Source organism: Setaria viridis, chromosome 3 (genome assembly GCF_005286985.2).
Source record: "Setaria viridis chromosome 3, Setaria_viridis_v4.0, whole genome shotgun sequence".
Lineage (NCBI taxonomy): Eukaryota > Viridiplantae > Streptophyta > Magnoliopsida > Poales > Poaceae > Setaria > Setaria viridis.
Genome location: NC_048265.2, coordinates 44,855,021 through 44,862,657, shown reverse-complemented (window position 1 = coordinate 44,862,657; position 7,637 = coordinate 44,855,021).

Below are 7,637 nucleotides of genomic sequence, written 5' to 3'. Positions count from 1 at the left end.
TCTTGTCAAATAAGTAACGTAAGTAACTCCGCAGGGTCTCACCTTCTTGTTGTTTAACTTGAGACAAGTTGATCCTGTTACCAATATGCTGCATTGCCCCTGCGTAGTTGTTGATGAACACTACCTTCAGGTCCTTCCACGTGTCGATGGAGTTCTTATCTAATGATTCGAACCATGTGAGTGGCACCGCCTCCATGCAGATGGGGAAGTAGATGATTTTGGTGTCGTCATTTCCTCCGGCTGCTTGCACCGACAATGAGTAGAATCAAAGCCATTGGACTGAGTCCTGCTTGCCATCATACTTGGTGATACTCGGGGGTTTGAATTTTTCGAGTAGAATTGTCCTCATCACACGTCTAGAGAAGGCGGGGAACCCGTCAGAATCATCCCCTAGGTGTTCGACTTCTTGTTTGTGCTAGCGGTGCCGTCCATCAATGATGGTATGAGCGTTGCGGTTGCCGTTGATCTTGTTGCGAAGATCTTCTACTGGGTGTTCAAGCTCTGGGTTAGCCCCACGGTGGCCGCGGCCTCCCAAGGGTCCCGCTCGACTACCCTCTGCTCTAGTTAGTTTTGATCTGGCGCCTCCAATTTGACTTGGTCTGGATGGAGTGTGTCTATGGCTACTGCCATGTTGACTATGCTGGGATGGGGTGCGTTGAACTGAATGTATCGGTTCTGTTGATCGAGTTGTTCGTACACGCCATCTGCCAATTCAACCAATTGTCTAGTGTACTTATCCTATGGCATTGAGTGGGTAATGAGGCCAATGGACGCGATGGTGGCAAGGAAAGTATGATGTTGACATGATTGGACTGCTTCAAACGCGTTATCCAGGTTAATGATTGGCAGGTTTGCTGCAAGGCGGCAGCGGTGCTCTACTCTTGTGGTGTTTCTTGCCCACCGTCGAGTTATTTGAGCTTCAGTCTCCTCTCCGGCAACATTGGCGGTGAGCCCATCCTGTGAGACATTATCTGGGTGATGTTCATGCAATGGATTTCTGACCGGTTGCTCTTCTTCTTCATCCTCTTGTCCAGTGACGAGAGCCAAGAGTTCTCGTTCTGGAGAGTAGCTTCCCGAGCATGAAGTGATGACCTCCGTGGAGCCGCCTTCTTCGTAAATGGGCGACAGAGGAGCTCCCTCCTGGTACGGGAGGGTGTCAAGGTAGGCAATGAGGCATGAATCGTCGCCCTTGGCGAGAGCAGGTGGCTTCATATTGGGCCAGTAAACGAATCTGCCTGGGGGAGTTGATGTGATCACCAGGTCCTGCTACGGACCATCTCCTCAACCGGGTCTGAGTAGTAGTCGAGTTTCTCGATCGTATCCATATCGGATTGTGACCTGGACAGGGTAGCCTATTAAATAGCAGCCGCATTGCGGAGTCCGAATGGGAATCGACTCGGGTTGTAGTCCGATTTGGACGATGGCTTAAGCATCGGCTCGTGAAAATCAATCCGACTGGTGGGAGAAGTTGAGTTGTACTTGGACTCATCCTCCTAGCCTCTGACTAAGTTAGAAATTGAAAAATTCACCGAAATTCTCGACGAGATCCTCCAGAGCTCTATGATGGAGCTTCATGGCTTGCTGCTTCTTCTCCGAGGCTAACGCAATGTGGCTGGAAATTTCCAGCACCATCTGCAACGCAAACCCAGGAGTCAAAGATGAATGTCGCGCCTGTTTCAAACGCGACAATTGGCTTGATGATGACTTGAGCCATCGAGTTCACCAGTGGATTCTCAGTGAGATCCCCTACCTAGCACGCCAGCTATCAGTGTTTAGACCCGACAACCTATCGAGGGGGGTGCCCGAGGTAGTGTTTTGGTTAATGAGGCTCGCCGAGATCAGAAACTCGAAGGTGAACACAAATACACGATTTAGTCAGGTTCGGGCTGCTAGATTGCGTAATACCCTACGTCATGTGTGTTGCTTGGATTGAATTGCTTTGGAGGGGGTCTCAACCTCACCTTATATTGCTGGGGGCAAGGTTACAAGTTGGTTGATTTACAAGACTACTAGTCGGATTCGACTAGGCAAGTCCTACTCTGATTACTATGAGTACATTTCCAAATCCTCGACTAGTTCCGATCTTGCCACGTAGACTACGCCATCCTGCACCATAGCCTCCATGTCAGACACATCTTGGTGTCTAGCCTTGTATTTAGGACTGTCCAAAACCTTCTGGTGGGTCCATTGATGTATGTATGACAATAACACCATGCAATGCAGGCATCTTCATACATAGATAGGCTTGATGAATTGCAGCTTCAAATTTGTTCAAGAATCCTCTACCAAAAATTCTGAAATATGGATAATATATTTCCACCACATCAAATGATATATACTTTATTCTGGCATTTTAAATTGTCCAGAATGAAACTACTAAAGAAATCTTTCCTAATGCATGGATTACTTTTCCCTCGAAACTGTACAGAAGCGTGTCTGGGGTTGCAACAGATTCCTTTTTAATTTCATCTTGTCGAAGGTACTGGCGAACATGATATCCGCGGAAGAGCCATTGTCCACAAAGATTTTTTCCAATTATCCAATTCGTAATGTTTGCATTAACTACCATGGCGTCGTTGTGAGGATAGCTTTTCAACAACATGTCATCTTCCGTGAAAGTGATTGGGACATGAGACCATTTGGTTTTCTTCACTTTGCCTTCCACGAATATGTTACCCACTTCTATGAAGTAATTGCTTCTCTATTCCTTGTTCTCAAATTCCATGGCTAATCCTCCGGTTATTAGCATAATCATCCCAACTGTCGGCAAAGGATCTGATTGTTCCAATTGCCTTTCTACCTTCGCTGGCTGTGGAGGTGCTGATGCTCTAGAGTATGGTGGTGGTTGTGGGATTATGGGGCATTCATGCGGAGCTCTTCTTTCTACGTTCTGAGCTTGGAAAGTTTGAGACTGCCAAATTGGTTTTTGATTGAAAATGGGAGTTGGTTGATAGCTGAATGCTTGCGTAGGTTGGTAATTAAATGTGGGAGTTGGTTGGTAGTTGAAAGTTGGTGTGGATGCTAAGCTTGCAAGTGTAGAAGTATGAATCGTGCTTGAATTTACTCCTGAGTAAACCGGGTAGAAAGGTTGCGGAGGCCAAGGTGTAGATGTGTGGTCAACTAGATTCATTCTCTCCTTTTGTTTCTTTTTCCTCAAGTATTGCATCCATCCTTTTCTTGTCTGGGCAGTATTTGGATCCGTGATCAAAATTTCCCCCATGGAAAATGCAATGAAATTTTCTTCTCTGCTGGGAGAGTTGGCCTCTACCTCGGCCTCTTCCTCTTCCCCTAGTTCTTTCGCCTCATAATTCTCCCTCGGATTGATTATTTGAGTTTGTTGCAAGTTGATTGTTTGAGTTTGCTGTGAATTGATTGCTTGAGTTGTTGACGGGATTCTATTCAAGTTGCTCTTACTGATTTCCACCTTCGACACCAAATACTGTTCTGGTTGGTTGCATTGGAATATTTCTAGGATCCACCCAACCCCTATTATTGTTAGGATTCTGCTTCACAGATTGCTTCTACAGGGCTTGTTCTTCTATGCACATTCGATAATCATTATTAGACCTGCAGTATTTCTCGAACTCCTCATATAGCCCTTGAATTGTTTTTGGCATTTCTAGCATAAGACGAGATTGGCATTGCCCTATCTTTAGGCCAATAATGGCTGCTCTAATTGCCACAGCATCTAACACATTCAGAGCTTGCGCTCTCAAATGCACAAATCTCCTGAAATAGTTCTACAATGGTTCATCTTTCTACTTACAACAAAACAGATCATTTTCAGTAAATTCTGGCCTCTAAAACTCTAAAAGTTCATGAGTATCCTTAGCTTCAAATTTTCCCAACAATGAATTATCCCTGGGTTCAATAATGAATACCACTAAGCGGCTGAATCTTCTGCTGCGATCATAAAAGACTTTGCTAGGTCTGAGTTGTCACCTCTGGCTCATAATATTGCAGCTTCATAACTCATCAAAAATTGCCTTGGATCAAAATGCCCTGAATAGTTTCGCAGAGGTCCTAGCCTATAAGTTTGAGGGCAAGGAGTTAGGTCAAGCTCTTATGACAATGGGGACTTTCGATCCCATGCTCTTGTATGCAAAACTCTCACTTCTTGAGATGAAGGACCAAACTCAAACTGATTAGCCATGATTCTTCCTCCAAACCTCGTGCTTGTACTTGCGAGGGTGTTCATCTGATTGAGCTCTTTTTGGATTGGGATTAGCAAAGGTGTTTTGATGATGGTTTTGTGTCTCTGGATTATGGGGAGGGAAGGTGTTTTGGTGGTGAACTTGCCTTTCTTTGAGCTGCTCTAGCTCCACTCGCAATCTCTTGATTTCTTCTCTTTCTTGCTGCACCTCGCTAGCTACTTGTGCTGCCCTTTTCTGTGCTGCCGCTTGATCTATTAAACTTTGCCTTGCTTGGTTCAATTCCTCAGCCTGTTACCTCAGCCTTGCCATCTCAACCTCATGGGCAGTCAATTGGCGATGACCCTCGCCCCTTGCTCTTCTCTTGTATTCTCTTGTTGCGGGAGGTTTGCTCCATTTTCTGTTTGTTCTTCATGGTTACTGCCTGCATTTGGATCTCTGGGATTCTCCTAACTACTTGGGACTGCTTTGCTTGAATTTGTCGTCGTTCTCTTCTTCCTGGCAGGAACCATTGTAGAAGAAATTGGGACTGCTTTGCTCTATTTGTCGTTGTTCTCCTCTTCCTGGCAGGAACCATTGTGGATTTCTTCTCAAACACAAGCGATGGGCGCCAAAATGTTGGCTCAGAGCAAGATCTTCACTGAGTACTTAAAGAAAGCACACACAAATGAAAAATAAAACTCTCTTAAAGCTTGTATTTCTCCAAAAATGTGAACTCTTATACAGTAAGGGTGCCTCCCCTTTTATAGGGAGGCCAACCGATGTTACATACCAAAATTACCCTTACGCAACCACTACATTCCAGGAATATGCTTTACATTTTAGTATAGAAAGAGTCCTAATCCAACTTGTACACCCCAAACGGATCACGTTATTCACGCCAATAGGGTCACGTTCACGACGTGACCCCAATCCTCCACACCTTCGCTTGAGGAACTTAGATTGGCCGCCGGATTCTTCCTCGAGGGAGTTCACGAGACCTTCACGCTCCCCAACTTGGACTTCCCTGGCCAAGGTGCTTGGACCTTCACACCTTCTTCCTTGATTCTACAAAGCGAAGGTGTCCATGACCTTCACGCCTTCATTTGCTCCGTCCAAGCATCATTTCCTGCAATCATGGTTAAGTAAACACTACTTACCTTCACTGGCGGTCCAACGAGGGTGGCGTGCGAGGGTGACAATTAATATCCCTGATCCAGATCCCCAACACAATACTTCTCACCCCAAGGGTTGCATGGGGCAGTTTGCAAGACTGTCATATCATTTAAGCTGTTTTTTTATCGATGTATGAAACAATACCTTCAATGCATAGTTTCATAGCACAAATTCGTAGGTAGTCATAGAACTCAATTGCAATGCACCGGATTGGACTTCAATTGCAAATGCAATTGCAACCCCCATCATGACAGATCGACATATTTTCTATCTAGTCTAGGATAAGTGGCGTTTTTGATCGGTTGCCTGCAATCAATTCGTTTCATTTTTCTACTGGCAATATATTTCTAAATTTTATTATTGTAATGTTGAAAATTGTACGTGCAAATTTACCTTGGGAAGTAGTTTGGTGATATTACAACTTTGCTAAATTCTATGTATGTCAGTAGTACTTGATAGTCCAAGTAGTACGTTGATGACACATCGATGCTCAAAAACCACACTTGTTTTTGACCCGATAGAGCATATGTACAGCTAGCTGGTCCAATATAATGCATTGCATGTGCATCCCGGTCAACAGATTATATTAACTAGGTAGCTGCTCAGATGGGGGCATGGTGCGCCTCCGGTCACCGACTGCTCAAGGAATCTGGACCATGCCTGACCAGCTGATGAACACCACCGGGAATCCAAGGCACCGTTGGCCGATAGAGTTTTTTTGTTTCAGCTTCGATGCGCCACATGCCACTCATGATGAGCACATTCCAGCCGATCATAGACCATCCCGTGCAAACCAAAGATAATGTGCAAACTCAAGATAAACCCATAATAAAGGAGGTAACCCAACCAATATGACGAGTAAACGTTGAACCACCAACACGCAGCCGAGCTAAGAAGCTACATCAACATGTGACCCCACTCCTAAAATAATACATTCAACGTACATGAAAATATTATTATCGATGTTTCGTACCGCCGAATAGTGATTTTATGCCGCGCTCACCTAGCAATCGATAGTTCGCACTTGAACAAAGGAGTTGGATTTATACTGATTCGGGCTGAAACCCTACGTCCAGGTTCTGGAGAGAGTTCGTTTTCCTAAAGCCTAGCGCGTGAAGGTTTCTCAACGGGGTGCTCGTAAGCATGTGAGAGCGTGGGACTGTTGTGTATGAATGGTAGAGAGAGAAAGAAAGCCCAGCTTCCCCTTATATAGGTTTGGCGGACTGGGTTACAGTGAGGAAGAAGGGGCCCCACGATCCAGGTGGTCGGGGAGCCCAGCGGGAGTGGTCGGAGCTTCGGTCTTGGACGAGTGCGGTGGACCCATCGTGGTACAGCTCTCCGTCTTGTCCTCACCCCTGTTGGCACGATGGAGGGCGCCTGAGGGCGGCGCCGCGCACCGTGCTCCAACGCCCGGCGACGACCTCCACGTCCCGTTGTATGATCCATCCATGCACCTCCGAATCGAGTGCGAAAATCAACCCGCACGCTTGTCTCAAGCAAGCAGCAACGCTGCGCTCGGTCGCAGAGGCCACGCCGCCTTCAATCCACGGCGGCGGCGCACCAACGCGAGGAAGCTGGCCGCGCCGCGAAGCGCGGCGGCCACGTGACGCCAGGAGAATTTGGCTATGCCACGCCAGTCTCCATGCCTGCCTTCCTCACTCCTCTCCTACGAGACTCAGCTCAGCGCCATGTGAGAGAGAGAGATAGACCGAGAGGAGGATGAAAGTGACAACACCGAAGAGAGAGATGAGAGGCCGCAAGTCTCACGGGAGAAGAGGGCAATTTGGTCTTTCGACTAAGCTTTTTTTTTTCCCTTCTAGCTTCTAATCCTTTAACATAAACTAACAAAACAAAATCAATATACATTATGATATATACATCATGCATTCTCATCAGCAAGCAACCACTACGGGAAACCTTAAATTTGCCGAGTGTTTTCTTTTTGCCGAGTGTTTTTTTTCGGACACTCGGCAAACAAGCTCTTCGCCGAGTGCCAAGCCAAAAACACTCGGCAAAAAAAAAATACTTGGCAAATCGGGGCTTTGCCGAGTGTCAAATAAAAAACACTCGGCAAAGCCCCCTCTTTGCCGAGTGTCAAAAAAAACACTCGGCAAAGAGGTGGGTTTGCCTAGTGTTTTTTTTTGACACTCGGCAAAAAAATAATTTTTTTTCTCTTTTCACCATGAAATTTTTTCTACTCCCCACATACAACATGTGGTACTCCATGTTAAAATTTGGTATATTTTTGAATTTATTTGCTATATTTAATTAATTAATTGCATTTCAAGGGAATTTTTGGTATAAGTCAAATTTGAACTGCAAGTGATTCAA